Raw genomic sequence first — 17,986 nt, 5'->3', positions numbered from 1 at the left:
TCCATTGTATCAAGGTGGCCATTTTTAATGACGGAAGGCGAAGTGGCTGGAAAACCCTTCTGTTTACGACCACGTCTTTTTTTCCTTACTGTCCTTAGTCAGAGGAGGTCTATCAACCTCCATGGATCCTGCCCTGGGTCGATTGTTACTGGAAGGAGATTCCAGTGACTGAGGACGCGAACGAATGATTGTTTTGCCTCTTGGGGTGGGAGAAAAAGATGTATCAGAAGAAATGCCTTATTTGAAACTGAAGGATGTGGATCTTGAGGTTTGTTGGAAAATATGGGGGAACAGAGATGGGTGTGGAAGTCGATTCATCAACCTTTTTAACCATGGAGGTCAAAATGCTTTTCATTTGTTTGGAAAAAGATTCTCTTGGAGGCACAGAGAGATCTGTCTGCACTCCCACTGTAGTTGTGGAATGAAGTGCAGCATCATATATCCAAAATGGAGTGGCGGGCAGCAATTTCCGAGCCTCAGGATAACTAATGTTATGAGTCGTTTTCAAATGCTGCACCACTTTTTCCTCCAACCATTTTGGGCAAGAACGAAAGTAGGAAGCGTGAGAACCATTGCAGGCATCGTGGTCCTTGCCACCACAACGAGCACATGTCAGGGAGTCTTTGAGTGGCCAAACCTCTGACATTGGAAACATCGAAGAGGGTTTGGAATGTATGGCCCTGCAAATTAGATAACCTGCCTTGATGGTGGCAGGTGCACGTGATGATGTAAATGTCAAAACGAGGGTATTTGTTGGCAGTGTAACTCCATCTTTGCGAGTGGAGATGCGCCTCACTGCAGAAACTCCTTGAGTGGAGTGACCAGCGAGAATCTCTGACTCGGGGATGTTGTTCATATCCCTCTCAACAGTAACTCCTCGTGATTAATTCAAGGTAGCATGAGGAGTAACCTCAATAGGTATATCCCCAATTGCCGTTGAATTCAAGGAGTTCACTGTGGTGGGTTGTGGATGTTTCAACTAATATATCTCCACATCGAAGCTTCTTTACTGACTTTGGAGAGCCAGCAAGACCCTCTAGTCCCTTCTGAATAAAAAAGGGGACATTTGCTCTAAAGGTTTTCTGAAAGAGAATGTAATATAAGAAAATGAGGTACATGTATTACAAATGTTGAAGATTGCTGCTCAGAGTCTTCAAGACGTTATCGCTTACCTATTGACTGTTTTTCACTATTTTATTTAAATTTTTTGAAGGAGGATCCATAGGGAAAAAGAAAAATTTCGGTGCCCACTGACCTCACCCACCATGGAGCCCTACGAGGGGACGCACTACAATGTCATGCATGGACAATGCAGCAACGCCAAGGTTTCGTAGCACAATACCCAAACACCAGCATCAGGCACAATGTCCACAACACTCGTTGAGAACTTCCAACACTGGTACTTGGTCGACTCTAGCCCAAGTGGACCAGCCGATTGGCCCAAGGGGGCCACTTAAAGGCCGCCCGTCTACAAGAATTCAAGGCGAAAGTGGTTTATTAGGGTTGGACCCCTCAACCACCAGGGTCCTCTCCTCCCCTTCATGGGTCGCCACGCACGGCAAACACGTGGATAGATGTTTAGATCCCAGAGAAGTTAACCAGACAGAACCTTCCCTGGGAGGTCCCCTTCACCAAGTACAGGATTCCACACTGATGGGGTGAAAATTGAAGCAAATGTAAGGTAGCAATTAAACATCATTTCATTGGGGTTTTTTTGTTTGTTGGTTGTTTTTTCCCCATTTTTAGACACCTTGATACCACTGAAGACGGATCACTTTTCGGACGCAGTATGTTCTTATATTAAGATCATGTTGATGTGTTCAGAACGAGGATTTAAGAATTTCATATCCCTTATACTTTATTGAAATGGAAAATATAGATTAATCTGGGATACCAGAACCATTCAGAAAGACATGCAAAAAGTCGTAGCCCGAAAACTACGCATCTTTTAACATGTAAGAATTGAATAACAAATTTCAGTGGCAACAGTAGTCCACGTACCCCAAGGAAACATTAAAAAATATAATGACAAGGGCCACCATATGGAAAAAACACGAGTTACGCGTACAAAGTTGCTTCCACTACATATCTGTTCACCTGCCTCACCCTCAAAAAGCTAAAAAAATAAACGAGTACTCGTGCTATTCCATAAGAAAATATCCTGGTAAATATTCTTCTTGAAGAAGAACCTATGGATTTACTTACAATGAGATATTTAAAAAAGCGTGGAAAAACCGTCGTCCTCCTATACAAGATAGTCTATGAAAAACATGCAAGGTGAGATGCAATAACTTTGACATGACAACCTCTTACAGCCTTGCGACAGGGCCTCTATGTGGTTGCCATAAAGAACATAACCTTGCTTAGAGACATGGGCTCCAAAATCATGGCCCAAAACGACATGATGAGACTCCTAAATCGTTTTACTGAACAACATCTGTTCTAAGCGTACAAAAAGTGTTAACAACTCAATGATAAGTTGTATTAAACTTGTCATACAGTGATTGCCAGCTCATTGTACAATACCCATAATAACTTTACGTGAATAAGATAATACATACGAAAAACAGTTATTTCTTTGGAGTAATTAAATGAAAAATAATGAACAAAGCGGTAAAGTTATGTTTAAAAGTTTCTTATTCAACTCCAGTATTTTTACAACTGAACTTCGGCAAATGAATCTTACTTTCAAATGTAAACAACACTTGTGTCACGTGAAAGTCAAAACATGGTTATAAATAGTTCAGTCGTTGGTTTATATTTTATTTTCATAAATAGGTTATATAATCACCACAGGTCTAAACTTCATTTAGTCAGACGTAGCGTAAGAACTGACAAATTATCACGTGGGCAGTTACGCTAAGACTACTGACTCAATATAGCATTTACACCCAGTTACGTTTACTATTACACCCCCTTACGAACATATGTACATAGTGCATCCTTAGAACTCCATAATTACATTGAATAGGTAACATGTTTCAAATTAGTCTCCATAACACTCTACAAATTATTTTTAGTGGCATAAAATTCAATTCATTCTTATCTAGATTTTATGAAAATAGTTGGTTTGTCTCTGCTTCCTTTCGACTGTTTTTTTCTCCTGTTTAAGTATCTAAGACATGTACAGCCGTGTTCTCTGGTAAAATCTATTAACTAGAAACATGTACAGCTGAGAAATCAGGGAACCCTGAAGAATGAAGGGAGGTTATCTGTTGAATGTGAAATCCTCCCCCATACTTTGACTTCCTTTTCAGATATGTACATTTTGGTTATCAAATGAACAGCTGATATTAATGTACATCACAGTAACAGAAGCTGAATCGTTGTCTTTGCTACAACAATTAACAGTGAATAGAGTTAGAAATAGATAGTTATCAGTGCTAAATCCAACCAAGTAGAAAACTGAGGCAATGAAATATTTTTAATTCTTTTTTCAAACAATATTATCAAGGAATCAACACTAACACTTGAATGAGAGGCTGTAATATATGAATTAAGTTATCACTTTGTCATAGTCAAAATAAAAGTTCACTGCAATGAAAGTTGAAATCTCATACACATTGTACTTACAAAAACTTAACTGTGTACATCAAACAGTTGTGATTTTTGAATATTAAAATGCACCTAAATACTATGGGAAAACTGAATGAATTCAAGTGTTGATACTTCAGTGTTATATACATCTCTAGCATAAGTTGTGTTGTAACAAGGAATCAGTTCAAGTCTGATAACTTAACTGGAATAAAAAACAAAAACTAACTGCTGAAGTTGTTCTGCTAGAATTATGGGTTCCATAAATATTAACACCATGCTACTATAACGTTTATACAGATGTTGTCTCACCAATTCACACTGTATGGTGACTGTCTATCCTGAATGACCACATCCGGTACAGGTATCCTGAATTTGAATCAGTGGGCAAGGATACGAAACAAGAAGGGTTTCTTGTATAGTATGTTCAAATGTTGGTGTATGTGGCCTTTCTCTGTGCCTTAACAGGTGTCTTTACATTTACTACACAAATATATTGCAAGACAACATGCAAACACTTTATATCCATTGATTTAAGTAATGCACCTCATAACTGATCTAAACAAATACCTGAAGAATAATACCCATCTAACCCAAAGAGTATTGTAGTAGAATTTCAGATTGACAAATGGCTAATGCTTTGTTCAAAGTAATGCCTACTAACTGAATTTTTAAGGTTATTCAAATGAATCTCCATGGAGAAAACTGTCAGTTACACAGCAACAATAAGATGAAGATAAAAAAAGGCAGCAAACAAAAACACAGTAAATACTAAAGAGATAACACTTTCCATAAATGTGTATTACACTAACTGTGGTTACCATTACACATATCTTGTTTCACCCCCTTGAGAAATTTCATGCATGTTGTAGTGTTAATCAATTTATGCTACCAATGTTGGTTGCAAGTACAAACATGGGAACACCATATGGCCATAAAACAAGCTAAGTAAACAGCAATTAAAATATATTCCCATTATTTATACTTTGAACCAAAATCCACATGTTTGTTACACACATACAAGTGTGAACATGGAAAGGACAAGCTGTTTTTTTTTAATTTTTGCACAAAGTTACACAAGGGCTAACTAGCCTAGAAATAAACTGGATTTTCACACATGCTAACATTTTTTAGGAGAAATAAAACCACAGAAAACAAACTCACATATAATTAATCCTTAGTATAAACTTAAGAAATATAAAGATTTTTCTTGCAAAATTTAATTCCAAAAAGCATTTCTCCGTATGATTAATTCTTCTCGAAATATTTGTTTGTTTGTTTTTTGAAATTTCATGTAAAGCTACAAAAGCCATCTGCACTAATCGTCCCTAATTTAGCAATGTAAGACTACAGGGAAGGCAGCTAGTCATCACCACCCACTACCTACTCTTTTACCAATGAATAGTGGGATTGACCATCATTTTATAATGCCCCCACAACAGAAAGGGCAAGCACATTTGATGCAATGGTGATTTGAACCCCCGACCCTCAGATTAAAAGATGAGCACCCTAACCACTTAGCCATGATGTGAGAACAGAAATTAACTTTGATGCAATGGAAAAACAGTTTGAGAAGTCACAAAGTTGATATTCATGGATCAATAAGCTGAAAAAAAACTGTTGGAAATCATGTAGATAAACAACATATGTCTCTGCATACATGCATGTATGTTTTCACATTATTACCAGATACCTTCATTTTAATGCATGTACTTATGTAAATGGTTAATGTAGTGGATGCATTATGCTTGAAAGCCTCATCAGTTGTTGATAATATTACAATTATATACTGTAATTAAGGTTTACTTCATTGTTTATTTATTTGATCTAATGAGTAGGCTTAGGAGAACCATTTTTCATATTTCATGAAGTGCACTGAAGCTGACAATTCCAAGTACATTTGGATTTTATTTTGAACTGTACAATGAATATCTTATTGTAAAGCACATTAGCAGTATGCTTGCTTGGATTCTAAAACCATTGTCACCAAAATACAGACAGGATCAGTCCATTTGTACTAGAAAAAGGAATGTTGACAATAATTCCAAATTTATTAAACTTATTTGCATGAAATATGGCAAGTTTTCACTAAACGTACAAATCTTTCACATGCAAAATGTCATAAGTAACAAAAATATTCTTACAGATTTGTTTATGAACCGATAATATCTGTCAGTTTCAACATTTGATAAGTTAAGAGTGCAAGGTATGTTAATGTGAAAAATAAAAATACTTCTGTAAATTGTCCAGTTTGTATACTGTACTTGCATAACTTCTAGAACTTCAGAAGTGCATTTTTAGTTTTTTTTCAATATCCCTATATATTACACCTGGTATTTCTTCTCTACCATGAACTGCTACTCAATCAGCAGCATAGGATACAATGAAAAGTTAATAACTATGACACAAAACACATAATACCACCATGATCTTCTAGTAGATGCTTCATCCTCTACCCAATCTGTATATTTACTGTCTGGGCTGGCTTCCAAAGATCCCAGTTGTGGAAGATGTACATTCAACATGGAGGGTATCTGAGATTTGGTGACGACAAATTATACAATTATTTCAGTGCTTGCTATTCAGCATCTGTCCATCTAGACCTTTCTCTTGTGAAACACCTTGGGCAATCCAATGCTTGATTATTGTCTGCAATATTATTTTTAAGCTGGAATGTTTCAAATGAAAACATGTAGTGGCATTTTACTGTTGCTGCTCTCCAATAATACTAAGGCTGAGGTATAATGGGACTTTGATAAGGGTAGCAGAATTATTTCCAATGGCAAGTCTTTAATAGTTGTTTAATATCTTTAACACTTATCTAAGTATACAGTATTCATACTATTCACTGCATAATACAAAATTATGCAAATAAAACTTTGGCAGTCTTCAGGTCTACATCCTGATGTACTCTCAGTGCATTAATGCCTTTCGTACATCTGGTTAAATGGTGTTGATATGGCTGGTGAAGTTGTCTTCAAAGGTTACCCTCAGGTAGATCAGTGTTTCTTCCAGAGAGAGAGAGAGAGAGAGAGAGAGAGAGCAGTGTCTACAAAGGATGGTGATGGTTTGTCCTAATCAGATGTCTTCAGTTTATAAAACATGGCAATTTTGAGTCACTGCACTATTTGTTCATTCTGTTAAGGGATGGTTGCATCAAGTTTTCAATTTAAGCTTTTACAGAGCCTCTGCTATACATCAGAGTATTGTCAGCAAGAATTAACATACAGCATTTGGTTAAACTGTCAAAACCAACTATATACATAGTGTACACATTGAAGAAAACAGAAGAGAATGGTGATCCTTTGAAGTAGACTAGTACTGATGATTTAGTCCAATTTAAATCTTCTATATTTTACAATGCATCATCTTGTAGTTAGTGCAGCTATGATCAATCTTGCACACATTCCACTAATACCCATCTTAATATATTTTATTAGCATGAAAGGACAACTAGCCTCTAATGCACACATTCCAGACATGAACCTACTGCTAAGGTGTTCTGACTGTCTTCAAAGCCTTTCCATAGTTAAGCAAAGTTTCTCTTCTCCTGTGAAAACACTAATGACAATAGTAAAAAGGATTCAATCTCACAGGAAAGTATTCTTCCTATAGCCTTTTTTGGGACCTTGCTGACAATGTTTTGTATAATGATGATTTGATGGACAAAAGTGATTCTTCTACAGTAAGAGGGCTTGACAAAGTCATCAGTCCATATATCAGGAAGACTATTCATTACCCAGCTACATTAATATTCCAACATTAACTTCTACAAATTCACAGCTTTTGTAAGCATCTTAAGGTGGAGATTCTTAAACCATCTAGATCCAGAGTTCTATCTTTAAATATATTTATGGCTCTATGTACCTAATCCAAACAAAACATGGCATATTTGCACATCATTCATAGTCCAATATGTTAACTTTTATTCCTTTGTCTTTATATTTCCTGGGTAAAGTGCCATCATAATTGTAATTTATTGACATCACATAGTCAGCTGTGTTAACCATAAGGTTGTAGAAACACCGGAATGATATACTTGTAAAATTAACCTTGTTGCACAGGTCATTCTATTTCATGACTCTTGCTTTGTACACTGATTACTAAGGGAGCACGAGCTTTATTCCAAGCAATTTTTGTCTCCTCTGTCTGTGCTGGATCATGCCTTATTCTCATAACATTAGTCTGGACTTAACTGTATGCTTTCCAGACTTTTATTAGTATCACTGCTCCACCAGTACGAAGTGTTCTTTCTGCAGAAATTGTTACTTCACATGACAGTGAAAAGATGTTTAAGTCTTCAGATACACCACACATATGGTGAAATAGCACTTGGATAATATTTGGGATGAAACATTTGTCCCTGAAGGATAGATTAGGTTCTCTGAAATTTTCTCTTGAAAAACAGATTTACAGAGGATCAGATTAAAGTGTTTTCCTATTTAGTGGTAAGAATAATAGGATTGTAGGATACAAATTTAAAGTTAAACAGAATATGAGTTATCTGACAACAGCTTTATTTTTCTGATAGAATGGTTGAATTTAAATGTGGTAAATGCAGTAAATTTAAGAAAAGACATGATAAATATTTGAGTGATAGGGGCTGACTTGATAGTTTTATTTTACAGTATAGATTCAAATAGGAGAAAGCCCAGGTGAACCAAAAGGTCTTTCACTGACCTTGGATGTAAGCATGCAAGAGGTCTCCAACAAATAACTGTTATACTTGCAATGTTATTTAAGTTTTCATGGGATTAGAAAAAATCCTGTAACTTTGGTGATCAAATATTTTTAATATTACTATTCTTTCAATACTTATAAAATTTTGATTTCCACCTTAAAAATCATTTTAACATCTGTAAAAATATCATATTGGCTATTTGGTACAGATAGCCTAGTTGCTGTGTCATAAAACACCAACCAACCAACAGCTGGTCCAATATGACATTTTAAACAAAGTTTAAAAACATAAATAGCATTAAAACCAACTTTTACATCTTGTCTACAGCAGTAAGAAAAAAACAATAATGACAAGTTGTAAAGGACTTTCTGTAGCAAAATTGTAATTATCATAACCGGTACATTCAAAAACCACCATTAGTCACCTGAAGTTAGTCTTTCCAATCCTGGTACCTTGTTCTTTGACATTATGGCCAATTTCTAATTTCAAATCGAACTAGATGTACTTTTATTCTTAAAAGGTTTACAGTATAAATTAAAAAACTTAAATAGCATTAAAAAGATTAATGGCCTTTAAAAAACTAAAAACATTTCCAAGGTGGACAGTGTCACCATCACCAATAACATTCTCTAATGTTATGTATAAATCTTTGAAAAGACCAACTTTAAAATGGTGCCATCATTGAGAGTCATAACGACGGCAAGACAGTAATATGTGACTTATTGTGACCTACGTGATACACAGGCAACACATTGGTGCATCTGTCCCAGATAAAAGAACTCTACAAGTTAAAAACTGTGACCAATGCATAGTCTAGTCAGAACAACTTCCTCTTTCCGATCCTTACAGTAACAAGACGGCCAAAATCCAATAAAGGATTTTATTTGGAAAACTTGGTTTTCATGTTGCTCACTCCAAGTCAACTGCCAACTGGTACAGAGCTGAGTCTTGAATACATGTATGGAACAAGCACAGCGGTGAGAGTGCCAGAGTGGATAGGTTTAGCTGCAGTGTCGGCGCGCTCTTTTATGTGAATACCAATGTAGCCCGGTATTCAGAAAAACTGGATAGAAATAGATGTTAAAGAGAAATGGACCAGTCAGTTTGAATATCAGCAAGAACAGAGTGTCAACTAACATGAAGCGATTCCAGGGCCAATAGAGAACTAAGCGAATCAGTATAATTAGTGCAATTTGAGTAATGCTTAGCTTTTATGTGATCCAGAGCAAAATAAATAGCGTATAGTTCAGCAGTGAACATAGAAACTGTAAAGGGGATTCTGTGTGCAACCACCAAATCACAACAAACCATGGCAGAGCCCAAACAACCAACTGTTTCAAACCATCTGTATAAATAGGAAAGGAAGGATGGTTTGAAAGATGTGGAGCAAATAGCAAACAGTATTTCCAATCAGGAGTGTCTGATTTTCTCAGAAGACTTAAAAATAGATCATATTTGCAGACTGTAAGAAGCTATGTTGGGATGAGCTAACCAGTGGATACAGCAGTGTTATCCAAGGACAGACCCAATTTATCCAACTGCGCTTGGATACAAAGACCAAAAGGAGAAGTAGCAAATCATCTGTTCTGAAAATGATGGCCCACCAAGGAAAGAAAACACAACCCCAGGTGATATGCTTTGGTAAGAAATGAAGTTTTGAAGCACACTGTAAAGACAATTGCAAACGGCAGAGGTGTAAAGAAGGTTCATGAGGCTCTGTATATAAGCTGTGAACTGGGAAAGTTCAGAAAACTCCAGTGCAGAGCCAAAGTCCTTGATGATGAATGGGGTCCAGCATCTTTAAGGCTGAGGTCCTGGCAGATCCATCGACCAGTGATCAATAGTTGAATTTAAATCGAATAGGAGCACGATATATCTGTAGCACAGAACATCGATCTGCTCCCCAAGTGGTGGAAAAGAGAATATGGAGAATGTTCAGTGCTCTTGTACATTTGACCCCTAGCTGCTTGAGATGTGGTATAAAGGTCAGCTTACAGTCAAAGATAAACTCCAAGAACTTTGTCTCAAGAGACTACAGGCAGCACCTTAACAAATACAGCATTCAGGATCAGGGTGAATGCCCCATTCACAGCAAAAGTGCAATCAAAAAGTTTTAGAGAGAGAGAGAGAGAATTTAAAGCTATTTGCTATGGTCCACTTCAGTAAATGACTGACGGCAATCTATAGCTGTTGCTCAATATATCTCATGTTCAACAACTGACACGAGACATGAAAGTCGTCAAAAAAAAAAAACCTTTTGCAACAGTAAGAGTGAGTTGTTCACTGATGGCATTAATCTTTATACTGAAATGTGTGATACTCAAAGCACAGCCCTAAGGGACTTCAAGTCCTGTAGAAAAGAACAGAAAAGTGTCGAACCCACACAAAGGTGGAGTTGCCTGTTCATTAAAAACATTTTAATAAAAATAGGCAAATGGCCACATAACCCATGTACATGGAGGTCTCGCAAAATGCCATACCTCCATGTTGTATCATAAGCCTTCTTAATGTCAAAGAACATTAATACAAGATGTTGTTATTTGAGAAAGGCTTCTCTGATTAATGTTTCATGTCGAATTAAGTGGTCTATGGTGAAGCACTGTCGTCAGAACCCACAGTGGGTGAGCGAGAGGAGATTGTTTGATTCAAGGATCCAAATGAGACAAGCATTGGTCATACTCTTTAAGGTCTTACAAAGACAGTTTGTCAAAGAAATTGAATGGCAGTTTGAAGGAATATTGGGATCCTTCCCAGGCCTAAAATAAAATAATACCCTGGTACCAAGCTTCAGAAAAACCATTCTCCTGCCAGATCTGGTTAAAAACAATCAGAACAATAGCAAAAGAAACAGCAGATAGATGGTGCAGCATTTCATAGCATACATTATCAGGTCTGACCGTTCTACTGCCAGACCGATGAAGGGCCAGTTTGAGTTCTCCAGCATAAAGGGACGATTATAGTTGTCAAGACAATCAGCTCGAAAGGAAAGAGGTGATCGCTCTGTCCAAATCTTGATGGCTAAGAAGGTGGAGAAAGAAACAGAAGTGCCAGATACTCGCCAAAAGCTTTCACCTAGTGTATCGGTGACATTCTGGATATCAGCTACTTCCTGGCTATCAGAAAGCAAGATCAAGAGGGGGGGACAGAATTATATTACCCACTGACCTTTCAAATCTTGTCCCATATGACTTTTGAACTGGTGGTAGAAGACATTGTAGTTGTGAACTTAATCCAAGATTCCTTCTGACTGACATGATGGTATGACCCAAGGAAATACATATGGCTACAGCCTCCAAAGATGTGTAGAGTGGCAAAGACATGGTGAGTACATGCTGATCAACCAACAGTGCCACCCCTACATGCATTCGTCCATCACACAGCCTGTCACTTCTGTACAAAGAAAACCATCAAACGGTGACTGTATAGGCAGGTTTCAGAAATGTTTCCTTATAGCAAAGTCATATTGAGCTATCTGCTGTTTCTGCCAAAGCAATCAAAACCTGATTTTAGATCTGTAAATCTGAATACCTCTTAAGAACATCAAGTCACTGGAAAAGAATTGAAGAAGTAATGCTATAATAATTCCTGGATTGGTGGGACTGTCATGTGAGGATAGGTTAAGGCCTAAATAAAAGTATTTTCTCTTGAAGGAAAAAAAAAAGATTACAGTATATTTGATTGAAGTGTTCAGAATTATAAAAAAAAAAAAAATACACAGAACTGATGCAGCATCATCTGTTTATGATTTATGGGAATAGTTGTAGCACTGTTTAACAGATTTCTGATTTAACGTGACAGAAGACACCTTAAAATTAGAATTTTATTTTCCAAACATGGTGGTTGACCTTCAAACTGGATTGTTTTTATGCTCATTACAGTAGAAAGAGAACAGTTCAAGACAGAGCTTGGTAAGTGCTTGAGGGCAAGTCTGATAAGCCTACATGACATAGGGGCTGCAGCTTTCTTCAGACCAGCCATTTTAATAGTTTTATGAGAATTCAGGTAAATTTCTTTCATAATCATGCTAATAACCAATTACTTTAATTCATTTTACAAAACACTAAATTAATTTTACCATACCTTTCAGGAAAATGTTTTTGGAATAAAGAAAGTTCAGTTTCCTGATTAAAAAAAAAAAAAAAATTACATATTATATATCATCCCTCTACATTCTATACCTAGTTTTGTGTTATGGCCAATTGTGAAAACAACTGTTTCTGATATTTTAAGGAATAACAAGTTTAACAAACATCCCGAAAATAAACTTACACAGACAAGTTAAGTACATTTCTTTGTGGCAAAACAAGTCATCAATCACTAAGTTTAACCTCAAAATTAAATATTACATTACTAGCTGAGTAAATCTCATGAAATATTATATAAAATACCTCTTACATCAGTAATACTAGCACTAACTCACCTAGCTAAATCTTACTCTCTGAAGTTGTCATTTTGACAAAAAAAGCTATTTTTTTCATAATTTCCCAGGAATGCAAAGTTTTACCACTATCGTTAAAATTATCAGTAATGACACTATCTGTAAAACATTTAAACAACTTATCAATAACTTACCTTAACTTTTCAATTTCAAAAGTTGCAAAAAGTGAAACGAACCTGTTTGTAATCGTGTAACCAAAGAGCAGGATCTAATGGTATTTTTACTTTCACTAATTTTTTGTTCAACAAATCTAATTTTATCTTACAAAAGGAAAAATAACTATTACTTAGTATTAGTTATTATTACAAGTTCACGATAATTGGTATTACTTCTTAGTTCTAGCAGTAATATGTACTAGTACTTAAGACTACGCAATTACGACAGTGCTAACGCTACTCACATTTTGTTCATAATATACTTCAACAATATTGTCTATTTAAATGACCGACTTCATTAGAAAACTGATAATTGATACTTTCTCATATCACAATAAACTAATATCACTTATCGCATTCTAACAGGAAGTAATAAATTTTTAACATACTAACTCGTTCTATTACCATACTTATATTCGTTCTTTCAGGAATGCCTTAACTCTAGAAAATTACGTCACGAATTTACTGACTATAAGCGCTATGGCACAGAGGGCGCATAAATAATAAACTTCTGAATATTCAACAGGCGTAAAATGATTTTATTGAAATAGTTTTCTTACCAGCATAACATATTTTTTTGCTATTGCTAAAATACCATTAACTTTTTAATAACCTATGAAACCGCTTTTAACACTAATTTTCACAAAATAAGTTTCACAAGTAACTGCTTAATCTTTGGCCCCTGAGAAAGAGGTATGGGAGGGATATAATTGAAATCCCACACACTTTTAAGAAAATGTGTAATATATATGCCTTTTTTTTCGCACTACACATTAAAATTAGCAGACAAAGATAAAATCTGACAGGGTATGTGTCACCTTCAGCTAAATACAGTTTTTTCTGTATTTTTCTGAAAGGGTTATTATTCTTTGGAGTTTGTTGTTTTCAGAAATGACGGAATTTAAAGGAAAGTCTCATGAGTATTTGAATGCTAAGAGCTGCTTTCAGATTATTGTCGTTATTTTTCATAATTTGATAGATAAGGCAGTCTACAAGAGCGAACAGTACCTTTTTATCCTTAGATGTCGTTGTTGTAAGATATATTTTCAATATTTTAATTTAGTTATTTACAAGAAATAGATACTGACACGATGATGGTATATTTAGAAAGTTTTTAATGGTAGTCCAAGAATATAATGTTCGTGAATGTTAATGACCAAGAGAAGATTGGTTGAATAAAGCTATACGATAAGTGTATGTGCTTTTTTATAAACTAATCATTAAGTAAGACAGCATTTATTATCAATCAAGAAAATGCTTATCAAATGTTTCAGTGAATTCAAATTAGGCCTAAAGTAGTTTCTGTGAAAGCAGCTGCAAGTATGTAGCAGAAGCTAAAAACAAATTAATTTTTTATTGCTACATAGACTGAGTCTCGCATTATTTTGTACAAAAAAGTACAAAAGAAGCTGTCTAACGATATAATGCGCTAAAACATTATTGTATAAACGATAATATAATACAGCAAATAAGAATAAAATTGAATATTTGATCTTTTCGTTTTCTCACTGCAGACCCATCCCTTGGCACTTTACAAAATCGTGATGTCAGATTAGAATTTAATTATAACACAAAAGCTTCAATTTCCTATAAAAAAAAATATTCACCTATTATTGCGAATTAGTTTCATCTCCTTACAAGATTACTTTTTTAGAATATTGTCTTTATCATGGGTAGAAATGAAGTTATGTATCCATAGGAATAACCCACTAAAAGTAGTAGCCTTCATTATCTACTAGTCGATAAAATTATGATAGCTAATAAACAAGTTTATGTTATTGCTTTTTACACTTTAATAATAATTTATCTATAATATGAGTCCAATGTCTCTTTTTTGTTTTTGAATTTCGCGCAAAGCTACTCGAGGGCTATCTGCGCTAGCCGTCCCTACTTTAGCAGTGTAAGACTAGAGGGAAGGCAGCTAGTCATCACCACCCACCGCCAACTCTTGGACTGCTCTTTTACCAACGAACAGTGGGATTGACCGTCACATTATAATGCCCCCAAGGCTGAAAGGATAAGCATGTTTGGTGCGACCTGGATTCGAACCCGCGACTTTCGGATTACGAGTCGAACGCCTTAACACGCTTTGCCATGCCGGGCCCGAGTCCAATGTATATACATTTTAAAATTTACGAGGGCTATCTATGCTAACTGAGCAGTGAAAAATTAGAGGGGAGTCATAACCACCAACCATCAACTCATATTTCAAGAAGGCCCAGCATGGCTATCCTTCTCTAGTCTTAGACTGCTAAATTAGGGACGGCTAGCGCAGATAGCCCTCATGTAGCTTTACGCAAAATTCCAAACAAACGAACAAATATTTCGTGAAGAATTAACCATATGGAGAAATGCTTTTTGGAATTAAACTTTGCAAGAAAAATCTTTATTTCTTAAGTTTATACTAAGGATAAATTATACGTGAGTTTATTTTCTGTGGTTTGATTTTCCCTAAAAAATATTCGCACGTGTGACTATTCAGTTTATTTCTAGGCTAGTTGGGACAATTGACTTTAAGTTTTAATAAGGTTGTTGTTGTTTTTTTCATTTCACGTGGTGTTTCAACTGTTAAGCAAGATTATTGATATTCAACGTTTTTAAAGATGTATCTTTTAGCCATTTTGTTTAAAAACAGCCGTACACATTTAGTGTTATTTTAAGACTCGAAGTATTATAGGTTGAAAATAATGGAATACTTTCCATAAAGTGTACACTGTTTCTACGCTTCTTGAAAAGGCATATTTAAACTCTGGGATGTTCCTAAAATATGGCCTTCGGTCAACGTAGTATATTTCACATAGTGTTTTATTTGGAATACAGCCTTAAAAATCGTCGCGGGACGAGGCTGCTTTAACATCCGAAACTTGCAGTCCAGTCCAACAAATTCACTCACCACTGATTGTGGAATATAAATATATTTAAGAGGTCTTTAAAGTTGAAGGATAAATACATGGTGAAAGGAAATAAAGTCACAGGAAAAAAACACATCTTATTTAAATACCATAAGTAATTAAGATCATAAAGCAAAAAAAAATCAATTATTAACTGACAATACATGATTTTTACACATTGACAACACAAATTATGTGCTATGGCACCACACATATACTAGTGTGCAAAAAAATGGAACATTTTAAAACACGTATTTCTAATAATAAATAATGATTTGTTTGAATAATACTGAAGTTATTTCATCACCATGATTTCAATAATATTATGTCATTTTTTTAAATACATCATTAGTTGGCACTCATTGTAGATCTAATTTATAAATTCTAGGTGTGCAAAAAAATGTAACAAAAACTCATTATAAGTGTCCGTGTTTGTATTCTGACTTTTTCCTGTAACTCTTTTTCCTGGATTGGAATAAACATATTAGCTCTTTCTCAAGGATCTACAATCCAACTTAAATTTGAACTTTGTATTTGATTTATATTTGGGTTTATTAATACCACCATCGAACAATCTGGCTGTGATTGTAACCCTTTCAACAGGCCCAGCATGACCAAATGATTAAGGCACTCAACTCTTAACCTGAGGGTCGTGGGTTCGAATCCCCGTCACACCAAACATGCTCGCCATTTCAGCCGTGGGGGCACTACAATATGACGGGTAATCCCACTATTCGTTGGTAAAAGAGTAACCCAAGAGTTAGCGGTGTATGGTGATGAGTAGCTGCCTTCCCTCTAGTGTTACACTGTTAAATTAGGGACGACCTTCGCAGATAACCTTTGAGTAACTTTGCGCGAAATTCAAAACAAACCAAAACCCTTTCGGCAAACGAGCTATTTTGTCACATGACATTGGCGGAAGAAAATCTTGGCATTGTAATGTTTAGCTTTGTTTGTAATTCGAGTTGGAGGGACGTAACGGGATATTTAGTAATACATTTGGTGGAATTTTATAATTGTGCATCCAATAATCAATGTAATTTGCATTCTTTCAGATATGCCTTTATTTACTAAATACTGTCACATATCTCGAGCAAAAATATAATATCAGAAGAGAGAACGCGGTGGGGAGAGGTTTTTGTTTCGAAAATATATACAAAAACTAACACGTAAGCTGCAGAGTTAAGTGAAATGAGAGCACATAACGATATTTCTACATTCGTTAGTTAGTATGTCATGATCACTGCACATTGAATCAAGAAAGGGACTTTTTTTTTAATGCTGTGCGTACAATATACAATTCTGGGAATCTGTACGGTTTAAGAAAATAATTTACAGCAACAGATACGTGCCCTTTCCTAGATCCTTGTAGTTGTATGTTACGTCAAATTACTGAATCTGATTTATATTCTCCAGTACAGTTTATTCACTATACAAGAAGAACTGAAGAGGACAGGGGAAGTGATATATTTATGTCAACTCGTATACATGAAATCTTTGAGGCCTCTGGAACACGAGATAAAGGAATTATGGGAGAATTTAGCAATGTGTATGTGTGTAGTCTATTCTCCCAGTTTGTCCAGCGAAACGGCTGTAAATGTTACGTGTTGGTTTTGGTTAATGGTTTGGCATGATAAACGAGGCTAGACCATTGAGTGCTCTTCTAACAGGTGTGTCCCACATATTTGATAAAAATGGACAAATCGTGCACGATAAGAATGTCATGTTATATTTTTCCTAACATGTATTAATCGCGAGTTAATCACATTTCAAGTTCGAGGACTTCCGGCTACGAAACTCTCCCAACATAGGCACCTCGGGCCAATATTTGTTTTAAAAAATGTAATTTATTTTGCTTCAGAACTTCGTGTGAAGCAACTCAAGGTTATTTGTACAAACCCGCCCTAAATATAGAACTGTTGGATTAGAGAGACGGTAACTAATCGACAGCGTTATCGCCGATAACATTTGGAAAATGGTTTGTTTTATTTTGAATTTCACACAAAGATACACGAAGGCTGTCTGTTCTAGCAGTCCCTGTTTTGGCAGTAAAAGACTACAGGGAAGGTACTAGTCAACACCGCCTTCCTTTGGAAGAGGTTAACTGCTCAGGTATTTGTGTATAGGATGTTTATCTACCCAGGAAAATCGGGTTTCGTTTACCTCTTCCTCCTTTCTTTAAATTTTGGTTTTACAACTGTCAAGTGTATTTATATATTGTACACGAGGGCCAGAGTAACCCACATTTACTCAGGCCCTTTTCATACACATACACTTGGTGAAAATA

At 35.7% G+C, this 17,986-nt stretch overlaps 1 protein-coding gene across 13 annotated transcripts in view; it reads right to left on the bottom strand.

The window, feature by feature from the left end:
• LOC143257073 (cytokine receptor-like) overlaps nucleotides 1-13,270 on the bottom strand; it is a 120,614-nt gene extending 107,344 nt beyond the window's left edge. For 12 of the 13 annotated variants that reach the window (XM_076515245.1, XM_076515244.1, XM_076515234.1 and 9 more), the window contains exon 1: nucleotides 13,054-13,257. The gene's annotated coding sequence lies outside the window, so the exon portion shown is untranslated. Of the gene's footprint in view, nucleotides 1-13,053 lie in introns of all 13 variants that reach the window. The other variant, XM_076515253.1, reaches the window with a different exon arrangement.
• Between the last annotated feature and the right edge of the window lie 4,716 nt (nucleotides 13,271-17,986).

The sequence above is a fragment of the Tachypleus tridentatus genome, chromosome 7, assembly GCF_004210375.1.
Source record: "Tachypleus tridentatus isolate NWPU-2018 chromosome 7, ASM421037v1, whole genome shotgun sequence".
Classification (NCBI taxonomy): Eukaryota; Metazoa; Arthropoda; class Merostomata; order Xiphosura; family Limulidae; genus Tachypleus; species Tachypleus tridentatus.
This window is presented reverse-complemented; position numbering and strand designations above follow the sequence as displayed.